This window comes from Schistocerca serialis, chromosome 4 (genome assembly GCF_023864345.2).
Source record: "Schistocerca serialis cubense isolate TAMUIC-IGC-003099 chromosome 4, iqSchSeri2.2, whole genome shotgun sequence".
Taxonomy (NCBI): Eukaryota; Metazoa; Arthropoda; class Insecta; order Orthoptera; family Acrididae; genus Schistocerca; species Schistocerca serialis.
This window is the reverse complement of record NC_064641.1, coordinates 239,381,277-239,400,183: the sequence shown is the minus strand read 5'-3', so window position 1 is coordinate 239,400,183 and position 18,907 is coordinate 239,381,277.

Sequence of the window (18,907 nt, the reverse complement as noted above, 5' to 3'; positions counted from 1 at the left end):
CGTTTGTTTTACTTGGAAAGCCTTAATAGCTTTTACATAAGAAATTCGGAGGCAGAACGTTTCAGCAAGCCCTCGTACTGTGGCATAAATCTCTCCCATGCATTTTAAAAACTACGTTAATTATGATGTGATGCTAGCTCTGTTGCATTGCAAGAAAATATGGTGGAATATCTAAGTTAATGCACATGAGTGTCAGTATGGTCGATTAGAAAGCTTGGAATGTGCGTCACATGTGCAATACCTGGTTCACATGATCTTATGTTTTAATACTAATATCATTAAGAAATATATACGGGATGTGATGATGATAGAGATCTTCAGAAACTCAAAAGAACGTACAAACGTTTTAATTTAGGAAGGGAAACGGCGTTCAAGAGTCCAAAGATGATAGCGAAAATAATAAAAACTGTTGGTTAGCAAACGATGGTCAAAATCGAAGTAAAAATATTTAATGTTTTATTATATATAACTATACTACTGACTCAAGGCCATGTGTGAACAAAGCTGTTCATGATAATGCACCCATAGTTCTTTGGAGATGAAATTAGAATAAAGTTGCGCGATGCATTTGTTTACTCCCAGTGTAGTTAAAATACTATAATACTATACTCATATACTATAATACTATATACTCATATACTATATAGTCATATACAATAATACTATAATCAATAATATATCAGCGGAGTGACCTAGGAGGATGTATGATAATTGCTACTTCTCACCAACTAACTGAGAGCAATGCCTTTCATACTTTTCGGTCTGCCAGTTTTGTGATCACTGTGTTGCACAAGTGTAGAACATCCATCGTAAACGCGTCTGATCCCTGTATTTCAGAAAACAGTAACACAGGTGAGATAATGCTTGTTAATCGCGAAGAGAGGTGTGCCACATACAGGTTAACTTCGACGCAAGCTTTTACATATCACAATTAAGTACATTTCCTCTATGTTCTGAAGCCATTGAGATGACAGACATAACTTTCATTTACGAGTCCCACTTACTGTTGAGCTAAAAGAAAAATAATACAGTCGGTGCTTTACGACCGTTGTTAAGCTCTCGATAGCTGTTGGTCTACTTTCTATAGTATTTTCCACTTCATTTAATGATGCATCGAAAGTTAAGAGAACTAAAATACAATTAACGTCTGATTAGTAGGTCTTCTCAGGGAGGCTGTTACGCTAAATGAAGTTGTCCTTAAAATATTTCTTCTTTCAAACATAGCAGCGGCAGGTTTTAAGAGATATTTTAAATGCAGGGCTGCTGGCTGCTCTTTTATGTTCCATCTCTCTATCACATTGTGTTCTTTCACACTACACACTACACACTGCCTGGTGTCTATTTAAATACGAGTACAGCATACCACAGTCCTGCATTTTTGAGAATCTTTCGTTAACGTGACTAAAAGTTCTGTTCTTGTCAGTTATCTACACGGATCAGTAGAAGGTTCTGCTTTCGGGAAATAATTTATGTCTTGTACGCATCCATTTAACATAAAGTAGCGTGTGTGATAACTTCAATAATCAGAATGTGATAGATATTTATTTTAAATCACAGCTTAGGTACTTGACAAGACACACATGATTAGGACAACAGAAGTGTAGTGATCTCTGACTTTTAATATGTAATGAACCCCCCATTTACGACAATATGAGTCTTTAAACGCCATAGCATTGTATTAAGAGGCAGCATACCATGCTGGTGAGGCTCCATACACGCTGTGTGCACCAGTCAGGGGTAATAGCATCGTCGTCTGCATATGAAGTATTACGTAATCTACAATACGATGAGAGCATTATAGCATTACATGGCACTTGCAAATTTGTTTCCAACTTAGTAACACCTCGTCCACATAGATATTAAAACGTGTTGGGAGAGACAGCAAGCTTACCTAATTTCTTTATCTGTTTTACTGGTGTTCTTAGTAGCTTCCCAGTGTCAATACATATTTGTTTTACTAGATGTTCTGGTAAACATTTTCTGATCAGAATTTCCCAGAGCACTTCCCTATTCGCGCTGTCAAATGTGATTTGAAAGTCGATGAATGTGAAGTGAGTTTTCAAACTGAAGTCTCTTCTTTTCACGGTCATTTGTTTCACTGCGAAAATCGCATATACTGCATAGCGCCCTTTACAATTCCTACCTGTTTTTCGCTGCTGGTAGTGTCTGCTACGCCCTTCAGACTCCTGTAGATCACTCTGGAGTTTTTAGAGGCACTCTCCAGCAAACTGACGCCACCGAAATTTTCAGATTAATTCGTGTCATCTTTCCTGCGAATAAGAATGATCTCCACTCTTAGCGAATCGTCGGATAATCTTCCTTGTCTCCAGCACACGTTCATCAAATCCATGATTAACATCAAAGAAACTTCTATAATTTTTCCAGCACTTGGCATAAATCGCTCGAAAATTCCTGACGCTATTCTGCCTTTTCTTTTTTTTCGGCTTTGACAGTGTTGATGACTTCCTGAGGAGAGACGTTGTCTACTCAGTGGGGGGTGAACTATACCGGCCGGACTCCTCGCCAGTCACACTTAGTTTCACAGTATATTCCCTTTCCTTACGTAAAATTTTCAACGGATTCTGAGAGAAAGCCTGTCAACCGTCCACCGCATTTTCAGTGCTCCAGCCCTCTAACAGATCGGAATCAGCAGCAAATTATCGGCTGTACATATATTATACATATCTTATAGTTTAGTGGCGTTCTGAGCAGCAGTTCCTTATTTAGCTGATTTTTGTAGTGATATTTATTTTTATTATGTAAGTTTGTGTATTTTACATTGTCTACGTTGAATAAGTTGAGTTTCCTGGATTTCTTGTGGTTCAGACAATAATCACTTAAATATGGATAGGGAGTGTGTCTGCTGTGGACGGATGCAGGAGGATTCGGCCACTGTCCATAAACAGCTGGGAGTTGTACATAACGTGAAGGACAATCAAACAATTTAAAATTAAGAGATGGTAAGAAAATCTACACTCCTCGAAATTGAAATAAGAACACCGTGAATTCATTGTCCCAGGAAGGGGAAACTTTATTGACACATTCCTGGGGTCAGATACATCACATGATCACACTGACAGAACCACAGGCACATAGACACAGGCAACAGAGCATGCACAATGTCGGCACTAGTACAGTGTATATCCACCTTTCGCAGCAATGCAGGCTGCTATTCTCCCATGGAGACGATCGTAGAGATGCTGGATGTAGTCCTGTCGAACGGCTTGCCATGCCATTTCCACCTGGCGCCTCAGTTGGACCAGCGTTCGTGCTGGACGTGCAGACCGCGTGAGACGACGCTTCATCCAGTCCCAAACATGCTCAATGGGGGACAGATCCGGAGATCTTGCTGGACAGAGTAGTTGACTTACACCTTCTAGAGCACGTTGGGTGGCACGGGATACATGCGGACGTGCATTGTCCTGTTGGAACAGCAAGTTCCCTTGCCGGTCTAGGAATGGTAGAACGATGGGTTCGATGAAGGTTTGGATGTACCATGCACTATTCAGTGTCCCCTCGACGATCACCAGTGGTGTACGGCCAGTGTAGGAGATCGCTCCCCACACCATGATGCCGGGTGTTGGCCCTGTGTGCCTCGGTCGTATGCAGTCCTGATTGTGGCGCTCACCTGCACGGCGCCAAACACGCATACGACCATCATTGGCACCAAGGCAGAAGCGACTCTCATCGCTGAAGACGACACGTCTCCATTCGTCCCTCCATTTACGCCTGTCGCGACACCACTGGAGGCGGGCTGCACGATGTTGGGGCGTGAGCGGAAGACGGCCTAACGGTGAGCGGGATCGTAGCCCAGCTTCATGGAGACGGTTCCGAATGGTCCTCGCCGATACCCCAGGAGCAACAGTGTCCCTAATTTGCTGGGAAGTGGCGGTGCGGTCCCCTACGGCACTGAGTAGGATCCTACGGTCTTGGCGTGCATCCGTGCGTCGCTGCGGTCCGGTCCCAGGTCGACGGGCACGTGCACATTCCGCCGACCACTGGCGACAACATCGATGTACTGTGGAGACCTCACGCCCCACGTGTTGAGCAATTCGGCGGTACGTCCACACGGCCTCCCGCATGCCCACTATACGCCCTCGCTCAAAGTCGGTCAACTGCACATACGGTTCACGTCCACGCTGTCGCGGCATGCTACCAGTGTTAGAGACTGCGATGGAGCTCCGTATGCCACGGCAAACTGGCTGACACTGACGGCGGAGGTGCACAAATGCTGCGCAGCTAGCGCCATTCGACGGCCAACACGGCGGTTCCTGGTGTGTCCGCTGTGCCGTGCGTGTGATCATTACTTGTACAGCCCCCTCGCAGTGTCCGGAGCAAGTATGGTAGGTCTGACACACCGGTGTCAATGTGTTCTTTTTTCCATTTCCAGGAGTGTATATCCATCATATAGACTACCTTACTATCTCTAATCCTAAAATGGTAAGATAGTCTATATGATGCACACAGAATATCTTACCGTCTCTGATTTTAAATTGTTTGATTGTCCTTCACATTATGTACGAGTTCTTTAGCTGTGATTGCCCCACCTATAAACATATTTGTTGCTGGAAGCTGTGCCGGCAACGGTCGACATGCTTCAGATTCTAGCTCTGAGCTGCAGTGGTGTTGGCGCACCTGAGACGGGTGCTTTGGCACCTCTAACGCTTTCCACTCCAACGTCGACTGACGCTCGACACTATGAATTTTGTTCTCCGCTCAGATGTCGAGCCTCTTTCGACACGATTTTTTGCGGCTCTCGCAAGCTCAGTTCTCCATTCTGACAATACTAGGCATCAATGGTGCTTATTGCCATCTGGGGGGGGGGGGGGGGGAGGGGAACCTTTGTAAAGTCTGTGTCAAAATGTCGCAGTTATGTTGAAAGGAATGTGGGAATTATTACGTTCAAGTTCGCGCACGAGCAACGGCTGATTTCTTACGTTCAGTTCTTTCTGAGGAAGAGATTTTAGAGCTTTTAGAGGAATCTGTAAGTGACAGCTATTTTGAGAGTGGTTTTAATGCTGAGAGTGGTTCATTTCTAAGCAATTCTAGGAAGACGACGATGAAAACCGTGAAAATGTGCATTTTTCTTACGATTCAGCAGACGATTCGCGTCGAATGTGGAGTGAAAACGACTTTGACTTTACAGATTTTCCCTTTGACGATTCAAAGTGTAGTTGTATCACTGAAATTGGTTATGTTCCATCATCGTCAGTTGGTTTCTTTCACTTAATTTTTACAGACAACCTACTTTAACAAATAGTAAACGAAACGAACAGATACTCTACAACAAAAATACGTAAGATGATACCACTCCCACAAATTCTGCTTGGTGGGACTGGAGAATTGTTATGAAGGAAGAAATGAAACGCTTCCGTGGTATGCTACTGAATATGGCATTACAAAAGTGTAAGAACTTGCAGGACTTTTTCTCAAGAGGAAAGTTGCAATCGTCTGACTTTTTTCAGACTGGTTTACTCACAGACGGTCTATGCAATTTTCTGGTCCCTTCCTGTTTCTAATCCAGAAAGTGCCATACATGTCAACACTCGGGTTCAGTCACGTCTTAGCAAAGTGAAGAATTTGTTGGATTAGTTATTTCGCAAGTTTCTCGAAATTTATGGACCATATAGGTATTTAGCTGCTGACGAATCTGCAGTATCGTTCAACGGTCGTGTGTTATTGAAAATGTAAAATCCTCAAAAACCAACAAAACGGGGACTCAGAGTTTATGTAGCTGCGGATTCATCAAACGGTTATGTTTGCAATTTCATACCCTATTATGGCGCGGTAACAACAGAGTTATTGATTTTTCCAGACTCGAATTTTTCTTCATTTGCTGGCTAATATCAGAAATACTACGAAACAATCAGGATATCATTTGTACACTGACCGTTTTTATACAGATGTTGCATTAGCTGATGAACTGTTGAAACAGAACGTGCATCTTAGAACGTGCATCTCAGAATTTGCATCGATCACAAAAATCTTCCAGCTACAATCAAGAAATAAATTCTGCGTCTGAAGGAGCAGGAAATAGAATGTCTCCGCTATAGCAAAATTAAGGTTCTCGCGTGGCAAGGTAAGCGAACTGTTCTCATGCTTTCTAAAAAAAGAAATAATTGAGTGTTACTTATAGAAAGGAGAAACAGAAAGGGAAGAAATAATGAGACCAAATATGATTACTGATTATACTTCGAAGTCGGGTGGAGCTAATCGATCTGACCGTTTTATTATCAGTTATGGTTTTCTGATGACGAGTCTGAAGTGGTAGCGAAAATTGTGCTTCTTGTTTTGGGAGGCAGGACTTGTAAACAGCTTTTTGCTATACAGGAATCACAAAGTACTTCGTAGAAGTGTTATAAGAGACAGTTGGTGAAGGAAGAAATCCAGATCAGAGACAAGCACATCTTTCAATTTCTGATGATGAGAAAAGCTTGAATGGACAGTTGCAGATGAGCAACAAGCTTTCTAGGAACAAGCATAAGGATTGTGCAGTGTGTTCAGACAGAAAAAAGAAAGTGGCAGGCGTGAAACATCGTATTACTGCGAAACATGCACCGAAACCCAACTCTCCATTCTGATGAGTGTTCCAAAAATATATCATACGTGCAAAGGTTGTGTGCTGTAGTGTTTTGGAAATATATTTGAATGACAGCGCACTTTTTGTCTTAATGTATACCCTACCTGTTGGTAAACGGCCTCATTATTTCCTCAAAGAGACAGCGCAATTCTCTATGGCTCGCTCGCCGCCCAGGCAGTGCGACCTAAATAAAAGTGCGCTGAGACTGCCTGTGTCTGCCTTATGAAGTGGAAAGGACATAGGCCTATAGTGTCCCCTGGGATCTCTGATGCCGCTGCGTATCACGACCTCTACGTCCCAGCCGGTGGACAGTTACTTGACGAGAATTGCCGAACAGTGGCAAAGTCGCTAATATATAAAGGGGAAATGGGTACTGGTCTCACAGCTGTACCCTTACCTCTTAAAAACAGGTTCTAAGTTTTAGCTTCTGCTGGAAGTACGTCTGAGGTAGTACGGGACGCCTCATCTACTGGGACTGTGGCCGATCACCGAGAGAGGTCCAGACGACCCCAGAGGGAGGGGTTCATAGTCACTGAGAGTTACAATGTTGGGCGAGTGACGAAACCTCTCAGAAAAAAATCGGGCAGGTAGGGAAAGATGGCCAATGACAACTCTGTTGGCCTGCCTGGGGGAGGGAGGGGGGGCATCTGAGATGTGCAGGAGGCTCTGTTGGCAACTGAGCCCACTGAGTTCATCCCCCTTCAAATCTTGGTTCATGAAGACACAAACAACACCTATGCTGTATTATCGGATGCATTTTTCTCGACGTGGAGAATGGTACGGTTCACCCTGACTCGTTAATCGTCCACTACATGCAGGAAGCGGCTGCTAGGGTAGCGGAGTAAATATGGCTTGAACGTGCCGGTCTTTTAGGATAGAGAAATTCCTCCACAGGCCTGATGATGAGATCTAATTTCAGCCAGAGTAGCAATAGCCGTTATAAATCGGTGAAAGAAAATGTTAATATAGCTTTAGTAACTGCAGAAGCGTATTTAGAAAGTTTCGGAACTAATCTTGCTCATACAAGATACAGTGCCCACGTAGTACCATGTTAACTGAAACCAGATGCCAATTGCAATGGAATTCTAAATTCCTATTGGAATGAGCATCTTAATATAGGTTGGACACTGGTGGAGGAGGGAGTTTATAGCCTTAAAAATAAGATAATATCTAGTGAGATTTCCGAATGCGAAATAATGTGGATGAAGATAATTATGAAAGGTGTATCAAACACGGCTTTTTAGACCCTGACTCAGCAGAAATAGTGGCGGAACACTTGATTGAAAAGTTGGAGAATATTTAGCGTAAGTTTCCTTGTCATGTCACAGTTTGAGCTGGAGATTTTAACTTACCTGCTATAGACTGGGAGTCTCATGTAATTAAGATGTATATGATGGACAAAGAATCACGTGGCATTGTTCTAAGTGCTTCATTCTAAAGTTACCTGCAGCAGTTTATCAGGGAACAGTCTCGTGAATATTACGTCTTAGACCTGCTTGTGAGAAACAGACCCGAACTTGTAGATTCAATTAGCGCACAAGGCCGTTACAGCGTCACTGAATATGGCTGTAATCAGGAATAAAAGGAAGGTAGGAAAATCTTCCAGCTCAGCAAAAGTGGCTAGAAATAGATTTCAGGTTACCTGAGCGCTCAGCATCAAAGTTTCGTCTCCAGCAGTAACAATGTAGAGCATCCGTGGATGAAGTTCAAGAGCATCGTACAATATGCTTTAAGCAGGTATGTGCCGGGCAAACCAATAAGGAACGTAAGAGCTGAGCCTTGTTAGAAAACTGCTACTAAAGCAAATTTAAATGTACCGGAGCCTCACAAACAAACAAGAAGTAAACGAAGCCAAAAACAACGAAGGGAATTCATGTGTGAAGTGCTCAACGAATTCGAAAGTAAAATTCTGTTTACCGACCTGACAGAAAACCATGAGAAATTTTGGTCTATTGTTCAATCAGTAAACGGATCAAACGGATCGAAGGCATCTGTCCAAACACTGTCACGTTAATGGCACTGAAACGGAGTATGACACAGAAAAGGTGGAAATACGAAACATCTTCTTCCAAAACTGTTACACAGCGGAAGATTGCAATGTAGTTCCTCCTTTAGACCGTCACTCGAACAACGAAATGGCTGATATTGAAAATGTACACATTGGATAGAAAAGCAACTGAAATCGCTCAAAAGGGGGGATGGCTATTGGGGCTGCTGATATAACGTTACGATTCTGCGCATCGTTTGGGAAAGATCTGCCCCTTTCCTAGTAGTGATGCACCGTAGATGTTTGGACAAGTGAAGAATTCAAGATTTCCTGATGACTGGAAAAAATCACAAGTCATTCTCGTTTTTGTATAGGGCTGTCAAACAGACGAACAAAACTACAGGCCTGGTCAGTTGTAGAATTCCCGAACATGTTTCATGCTCGCGTAATTTGACATTTCTGGAGGCAGAAAATGTCTTCTGTGGGAACGAACTCGGGTACCGAAAACAACGATGGTGTGAAGCCCAGGTCCTCCACAGGAGCCAGAAAGCAGAAGATACCGGTGTCCAGGTAAAACCGTATACCTTGATTTCCGGAACGCATTCAGTGCAGTTCCGCACTGCCATCTAGTGAAAAAATAAGAGCGTACGGAATATCAGCCCGACGTTACCCCTGGATTGACGATTTTATAGCAAACAGAACACAGCATGTCGCTCTGGACGGAGAGAAGTCGTCAGACGTAAAAGTAACTTAGGACGTGCAGCAAGGGAATATTACAGGACTATTGCTTTTCACAATATATATGAATTACCTAATAGACAAAGTCAGGAGTTCCAGACGGCTTTTCGCGAACGATGTTGTTGTATACACAGAAGTCGTAAAGCCAGAAAATTGTAGCGAAATGGAACAAGACCTGGAGATTAGCGACACTTGGTATAACTGGTGGCTCTTGACCATCAACAAAAACAAATGTAACTTATTGCGAATACGTAGACAGAAAGTGATCACACAATTGCAGAACCATCACTGGAAGCTGTTACTTTTATAAAATACCTAGGCGTATGCGCACAGAGTCATTTGAAATGAAACGACCACATAATATTAATCTCTAGTAAGCCAGATAGCCGACTGAGATACAGTGGAAGAATCCTTAGGAAATGTGGTCCATCAACAAAGGAAGTGGCTCACAAAACATTCACTACTTGAATACTGCTAGTCGGTATGATTCCGTACCAGATAAGAGTGACACAGAAAACAGAGAAGGGCCCAAAAAGAGCAGTACGTTTCGTTACAGCTTCTATTACTAGGGAGGAAAGCGTCACAGAGTTGATCAACCTACTCCAGTGGTAAAAGATGCAAGAGATTCGTTCTTCCTCACGGTGTGGTTTAAGGTTAAAATACCGAGTGCGTACTTTCCTAGAAGCTTCAACAAATATATTGCCACCTCCTACATCTGTCTTGCGAAACGACCATGAAGATAAAATTAGAGAGATTCTAGCCTACACGTAGGCTCACGGGCAATAGTTCTTCCCGCGAACCATTCGCGACTGGAACACAAAAGGGGGAGAGCGACAGTGGTAAACGACGTACGCTCCACCACACATCGCAAAGTTAGCTTGCGAGATTATAAGCGTATATGTACAAAGTCTGTCTCAAGAATCTTGACAGATCTTCTTTACTAGGCTTTTTGATATGTTTCTCTATATCCGATAACTTCCAGATTCTCTGCTTTAGGTTTGCTAGAGGTGTGCTGTAGGCTCCACCACTTTCCTCAACAGCCTCACTTATTTCTTTGGTCAAGATCTTACCACCTTCCTCTCGCCTAAGTTTTCTTATATATATTTTAAACACGTCATCTTGTCGATCTTGATTTCTTTTTTGTTCTCACATGCAGCACACATTTTAATCGTACATATGAATAGATAATGGCCTGAGCTTATAGCTGAACCTCTATATAGTCTAATGTTGGTAACCTGTCCGTCTGTTTTATTATTTTTAAAGATGGATTCAGTTACTGACATAAACCTGTGTCAGCCCATACGTCTTTGTTTCTATCACTTCTCCTAAAAACAGGTATTCTGCACGTTCAGCATTGACCTTTGAAGTAGAAATTTTTATTTTTGATGCAGATCGATTTCAATCACTGTGTGGCCAACGTCAGTGCTAGTATTAAAGCCCTGTGGACTCCCAAATATAATACCTGCACATACCAGTGAAGAGTACTTTTGCGACCGAAGGCACAAATGTAACTTCCAGTTGAAGATGGTCGCAATGCTGACCCTCGTTTTACTGCTAATTCTACTTTATTCTTCATGCGTTGAACGATCAAGGCTGATACACCTTTTGTTACTAATACTGACGTGGTGGTCATGGTGCACGGAGCTCTTGATTGAGTCCCCATTCAAAAAGGATGTTGATGGTTAATAACATTTGTTTTATTTAGAAAACTAATATTTTTCACACAAGAAATTCGGAGGCATTACTTTCCACCATTCACCATTCACTCGTATTTGTGAGGTGTAATCATAGTGTCATGCATGTATGAAACGTGTTATTCCTGTCTGAAGACACCAGTGAAGTCCAAAGAGGACTCGAAATTGGTCTGGGGTTCCAGAAGCCGATATTGAATACGTTAACAGTGGACTACTGGAGTCGTGAGGTCAAAATTAAGGAATCTCTAGACTCGTAATGTGTCATAACCGAAATTAATCTTGTAATAAGCATTCGGATGAATGCAGCTATTCGTATAACAGTTCTTTAGTCTTACGTAAGGACTATAATCGCAGTCCAAATAATGCTCGTACATATTTCCCAAAGTTAAGTCAACAATACTCAGTAGCAGCCTTCTTGATATTTTTGGCGTAAAGTTGCACATTCTCTTTGAGTTATTTCCTTCAGTTGCTACATACGATATTGCGAAACTTTTAGAAATTTCACAGGTTTGCACTGTTTCTTCCCTGCCTCCAGAGTAACATTAACTATTCATCTCCTATGTGCCTGTATGTGTTTCTTTTAGATAATGATATTATTTTGATATAGTTATGACATGTAATTATAAAAGAGTTTATTAATTACAGAGCCACGTCTAAAGTACGTAAAGAGAATCAGAGTGTTTCAGTAACCTTCGAGCAGACGATAAAACTATTTAAACTGGTCACAGACTAAAATAAAGTGATACTTAACCTCCCCAGCTTTTAGATCCACCTAACTCGTAAGGTCAAATATGGCTAAATTATATTTTCACTGTCATCGTGGATGAGAGTTAAAAGCACCCATTTGTGAGACTGGCTCCTCCCACGCATATATGGATACCTCAGCTGAGAGTCGTTTCGCCGGTTAATGAAAGCACGTGGTGAGAACACGAAGAAATCAAGTCACTTCCTTCAGACTCGTTTTCAATGTAATTCTGTTTTGTAATTAACACCTATTTCAGTTGGTGGCAGAAAACAGGGACAACTTCATTTGCCTGTTGTTTAATCGGAGGCTGATTTTGGTGTCCAGCAAAAGTTTGGATATTTTGTTTGAATCCAACGACAAACCTACTGTTTGACTACCGGTGGCCTCTCACAGTGGATGTTAAGTTAGATTTCAATGTCCCTAAAATTTCATTCCGACAGCCAGCACATTCAGTAGAGAAATGTAGAATTAGTAAATCGCCTGTTACTTTAGATTCCCGCCTTGTAGATCTAGCATCAACTTTAAATTAATTAGTAGGATCAGCAATGAACTTTTCTCCAGTAGAATGTCTACCGCTTACGCTACAAGGAAGGTTTCAGGTTGTAAAATTGTAAATATTTAACATCATCCGTCCATTCAGATTGATTATATGCCTATAAGAAAAGCATCTGATTGGACTCTTCAGTAATATGCCTATTTATTGCGCTCAACTACGATACTTTTTTTATATGTACTCTTTGTCGTATTTTCACTGTCACATCTTACTTCAAATTTTGGTTTCTTTCAACCGTAACTACTGGCTACGGATGTTACATTTTTTAATTCAGCTCTTGCATCTCATTAACTATATTCATCGTTCCTTCCTGTTGATATGAATCCCGTTCAAAATTTTGCTTGTATCTTAAGAAATAACTAAGTAACTAATCCTTGTATCACAGTCAAATAAAGTGCCTTGCGTGCTCACAGCTTTCCACTTGACAGATGCAAATCAAACATCCAAGACTGGAAAAAGTTTTAAAACATTCATTAAAAAAAGCAGAATACGTTCTAGAAGTAAGGCATGACTTTGTTCATGACAATGAAAAAGAACAAATAGAAAGAAGGAAAGAAAAATTACTGTTGAATTCGTGAACACTGTAAATAAAATTTTCTTCGGTCTTTTTCAGCATTTAAAATCAATAAATCTAGTGTTCTTCTGTCTTCCTAAGAATCTTTTAGTAGTTCATAACTTCTACATACTCTAGAAATATGGTGTGGTACTTCCTATATTCTGTTATCCTTTGACTCACTCAGGCGTTTAACGGAAATATTCAAACCATGGCTCCACTCCCTCATTACGTAATAAACTTTCTCATCAGCCACATAGCGAATAACAGCACTCTTAGGTACGGCAGCGCAAAACTCAAAGGGAACGCTACTGCGCATAATTTTCGTCTGGTCGTAACTATAGGTCGTATTTCAGGTACCGCTCTTTCTTCAGCCATCACTTGCCACATTTAACACATACTGTCTCGTTTTATCATTACGAGTAATAGTAATATCAGATACACGTGGTTCAGTCTACTGTTGCCGATAGCGACAATTTCAGGAGATGAACACAAGTAATGTTTCTGTCGTCAGCTGCTGTCGAAGTTCTTTTTCTCTGGTGGAAAACTCCGCTGGGTCGTAAGCTCGAAAATGAATCCCGAAGTGTGCAGCTGCATTCTGGACACCACTGCATGTAGAAAACCACGTCAGTGCACGGTAACTGTCAACACATAAGCTTAGAGCTACGCTGTCGGGCTGTACCATTAGCGTGTGGGCCGAACACATTTTGCGTAAAACAAAATGCGGAAAGCAGTCTTCTCACTGAATCCAACAGAAACGTTTTCTAAAACTGCAGTTGCAGATCAATGTCCGCCAAGAGGAAGCAAAGTATCGCAGCCAGTTAGCTGTTCAGTAGGTGAGCCTGGCAACAGACAAGTCGGTAAGACGTGGTGACTGGCACAGGGAGCGTAAACAGAAAGCAAAGGCGTGTTGCAGGACCGGATGGTTAGCTGGCCACACTGGCTGTTGGGTTTTACACAGACTCTAGGCGCTTATTCTACCTGCAAAAGATAGCCTGTAGCAGCAGCGGGAACCACTTTCGCTGTATACGTAGACTTCAACACCCCGTTGGGATGATGTGTGATTTGATGACTAACACCCCCTGATGAACAAATTACAAGCGAACGAAATGTCAGGCCAGCTTTGTGGCTGGATCTAAATAGGAAATGCAACATAGAATATAATTCTTAACAGAGATAAATCTTCAGATGTGAAGATAACTTCGAGCATACTTCAAGGTGTGTTACAGAGCAATTACTGTTAGTGGTCTATAGGATGTCCCAGAAATGTTGTGACAAACATAGATGGGTTATAGAGGGTATCTTGAAGGACGAATCGAGACTAGGAATCTGTGTCCGGAAACATAATCCAACGACGCTACAGAGCCTCGAAATTACAGGGTCTGGCTCCTGTGTCTGGACCACCCCTTTGGCAGCAATCACGACTTCATATGCCAATGGAGCGTAGGAGGAACCCTTGCAATGTTGTTTGTTATTCTGTGATAACGACTGATTGCCACGATCGCAAGTGGAGAAGATGGAGCTGCCGCATACAAAGGCCTTGTCTCCTATGAATACCAATTTTTTGCTGCCTCGGTAGGTGGCGGTTTGGGACACAGATTTCTATCTGCAGTTTATTTTTCTCCTGGAGTCTTCTAAAATCTTCAGTGTTTCTCACTATACAGGAGAAAAAAGTTGCAAATGGAAGCCTGCGTCTGAAACCGTTATAAACCAAGGCAACAGAGCATCACGTTCACAGGTTTCAAGGTCTGTCTACACAGAAGCTAGCTCCATCTAACCCGCTTGTTATAGTGGTAATCAATCGCAATCACTGACTGACAAATAACATTTCGATACATTCCTCTCACGGTCCGGCAGCGATTCAGTGTTAGAAGTCATGTTTACTGCCGAAGGAGCTAGCGCCTACAGCTTGGAAGCTCTCTAGCGTCACTGCATGACGTTTCTGGACACAGGTTCCTGTCCTTGGTTTGTTCCCCAAGACAGCCGCTTCTACCTCTCGAAGTTTGTCGCAATAATTGTGGGAGACCCTGTATATAAAAGACCTAGTGGGAAAAGTCAGAAGCTCCACGAGCCTGTTCACCGATGAGGCTGTTCTATATAAAGAAGTCGCGAATCTGGAACTTTGTTCCGTAATGCAGAAAGGCCTGCAGTTGTCGATATTTAGTATAACAGTTGGCCTTTGTCACTCAGCATAAAAAAGTGTGACGTATTGCATACAAGTAACGGAGCAACACCGTTTTGTATGTTTACACGATTACTGAACAATCACTGGAAGCAGTCACTTCGATGAAGTATGTGGATGTGTTAAGGTACAGTTTAAATTGGGACTACAACATACAAATAAGCTTGGTAATGAATGAAACCAGACAGAATCACTGGAGGAAAAATGAGAAAGTGTAGCTCGCCCACAAAGCAGGAAGCGGCAACGCTGTCCTTCACAGGTGAGTTTCATAATCGCGAAAGAGTTACCGCGACGCCCACCCAACCCCAGTCGCAGACGCTACAATAGAGGCGTTGTGCAACAAGTAGTTTACTAATAAAACAACGGGAGTATACGTTTATAGAAGCGCAAGCTATATATTGTTTCCCCCTACATATATCTCGCAACAAAACCAAACAGGTAAATTAGTTTCGAGTTCAAAAAGAGGATCACCAATAATCGTTCAGCCTGAGCACCATTCGCAGCCTGAAAAGGAAAGTCGGTGGGGCTGAACATGATACAGAAAGTGCGCTCTGCCATACACTACTAGGTAGCTCGCACTATACAAGAGGAGTCAGGAGTAAATGTACATACTTTGAAGGACTACAGCACTACACATTCCGAACAGAAAACGTGATGCGAACGTATGTTCTGTTCATAGCTCTTTATGAGGACTTTAATGAAATAACTGAGAAACAGGACAAGTGCAGCCGATAGCAAATGGTACATTAAGATCTAACGTTTTGTTTAATTGTCTACATTTCGCAACAAAAGATGTTCAAAACGTACACGGTCAGCTACAGCGCCTTTTGTAGTTCTTGTGTAGCAGCTTCTATATTGCTAATCTGAGTTCATTCGTTACTGTCCTTTACTTGAGCACCCGCACGTAAAATAGGAGCGAGACGTTCGTCCCTTGTGCCCACTCTACGCTTGTAGACTTCACTCTTAAGCCAGTCCCACAAACAGTAATGTAATTGAGTAACATCGGTTGATCTCAGTGGCCAAGAAATGACTACACATCGAACGACTCAACGTCCAATATATTTCAGTGAATTACTGTCCACTGGCTATACGGAGTGTGCAAGAGCTCCTTCGTTCTGGAAGTACGTACTACGTCGTATGGCCAAAGGTATATCCTCCACGTATACTGGTAACACTTCTCGAAGGAAATCAAGATACCGTACTTCATTGACATGGTTATCTAAAACAATTGGATTGATGAGTTGGTCATCAATAATGCCGCAGTGAAATGGTCAGTAAACACTGCGTAAGGCCCTTTTTTGTATTCGCACGTGAGTGCTAGTGGAAAAGGACACGCGACTAACGCCCGTGATTTTAAAACAGCTGTACGTCGGAAACGGTTAAGAAAGGGCCGTACGTCCATTTGATTTTTTTGTTCATAATGACTAGTACTGTCACCCTTCAAAGCATATACCTTTCTTTCTGGCTCACTCTGTAAGTATGCAGATGTAGATGAGTTCATGCATTTATGATAAGTCTTCACATTACCATCAGCTGAGTCTGATCCAGATAATGTTTGGTGATGGAAATTGTTTTTCGTTAGTCCCACATTATGGGAGAAAATGTGTCCATAAGCTAGACCTCTAGAGTCCGGGGAAGAATTAGATACATTATGTACAGTAATGGAGTCGTCAGCAATTGCTGATTTGACTACTATTGCAAAGGTTTTTTTTGTTGTTGTTATCCTGGTGCTACAGGAACCTGTATGGCAGAGATTTCAGGTTTACTCCTGAACTGATGCACTTAGATTATCATTTAGCTGCCTTTTATGAGGAAGAGATGTGTCGCAAAGAGTCCTCTGCAATATAAACTGGAATACTATCCTCAAAACCTTATTTGCCTTCAGTGTCAGTTCCAATTTATCTTCTGGTTCTTGATGTTCAGGTGGTGGCTTTGTTAGTATTTTTTTTTTTTTTTTGAGAACTCTGACTTCTCAGAAAGACCAGATTCCAAAAATATCAATTTGCTGGTTATCGAAACTAGCAAGGTGGTGCAGTGGTTAGCATACTGGATTCGCATTCCGGAGGACAACGGTTCAAATCGGCGTCCTGTCATCCTGAGTTAGATTTTCCTTGACTTCCCTAAATCGCTTGAGGCAAATGTCAGTATGGTTCCTTTGAAAGGGCACGGCCGTCTTCCATCCCCATCCTCCCCTAATTCTCCGGAACCGATGACCTAGTTGTTTGGTCCCCTCCCCCAAATCAGTTCAAAAATGGTTCAAATGGCTCTGAGCACTATGGGACTCAACGGCTGTGGTCATAAGTCCCCTAGAACTAAGAACTACTTAAACCTAACTAACCTAAGGACATCACACACATCCATGCCCGAGGCAGGATTCGAACCTGCGACCGTAGCGGTCGTGCGGTTCCAGACTGTAGCGCCTTTAATCGCTCGGCCACATCGGCCGGCCCCCCAAATCAGTCACGCACCTTAGTTATATACTTCCCTCTTTCTGTTAGTTTGGCTTCTTAACCATTCTTCTTCTTTACGGGGCCCAAGTTGTAATAGCTGTTGGAAAACAGATTCTGTGAGAAAGGATGATCATGGGGCCTCAACTTGTGACCTTAATTCTTCTTGTTACACAGTTTGTTCGCAGATTTTGAAGCACTGTGAATCTTTTGTCTGGTATTGTTGGCTCCAACGCAACCTAACGACATCGGAACAACTGAGGCTGACTGAATAGGACTGGCACCGATACGTTGTTATGCTTGGAAAATGTTTGCTCCTACTACGAACAAGTGACTGTTCCATTTTTTCGTCTGGCTGACATCAGACCATTCATCAACGAAAACTTATGTTTTAATTTAGGCATCTGCTTGCCGAGACGATGATAGCTACGGCTTTTGTCATCCTCACAAAATCACCGCTGGACTCGATTTTCGAAATCCTTGGATAAAATGTTCTCCGTAAGAAGGAAGATAGCATTGGAACGTTTATTGAATACCGACTTCATGGAAGAGGGATCATCATCTTGCATTGAAGAAGGATGGTGGGGAAAATCGTCAGTGTCCATGTAAACGAGCCGTCCCCGTCTCTGCCTCAAGCGAATTAGGGAAATTACGGAAAACATGAATCTGGTGGATGGACGGAGATTCCAGCAGCCATTTTCCCAAATACCACTCCACGATTTTGCGACTGTGCAGTGTGATTGGGAAAATGTTCTCCTTTAACTCGATTCAGATAAAATCACTGACGTTCGATGACAATATCCACCATTGCTGTCATGGAAATATCTGTCTGTCGTGAAGAATTAAGGTCTCCTTATTTTGTGAGCAGAGGGCAGCATCTCATAGGCGTGCTTACGTCGCCGTCACATCACGAAGATGTGGAATGTGAGATGGGACCGTTTGTGCCCAGGGTTAACATCCGTTTACCCATCCAAAGTCGCTTGTGGCATCACCCCTAATACCCGACGGTAGTCGACGTAATGAGTTCATCTATAGTCTTTCTTTATCAGGGATTTGCATCCATGAATTGGTAAATTAAGAAACGGTCTCTCTCTTAAAATCGTGGTCACACGATCTAATTCTTTCAAATGGCTCTAAGCACTATGGGACTTAATCTGAGGTCATCGGTCCTCTAGACTTAAAACTACTTAAACCTAGCTAACCTAAGGACATGACACACATCCATGTCCGAGGCATGATTCGAACCTGCGACCGTAGCGGTAGTGCGGTTCTAGACTAAAGCACTTAGAGCCGCTCGGCTACAGCGGTCGGCCACGATCTAATTCCAATGGCTTCTCAAGTTCATGGATTTTCATGAAGTTCGTATCACAATGGGTAGTCACTGTCATTAGCGCCGTGGAGGAAATATACTCCACATACGGTACGATT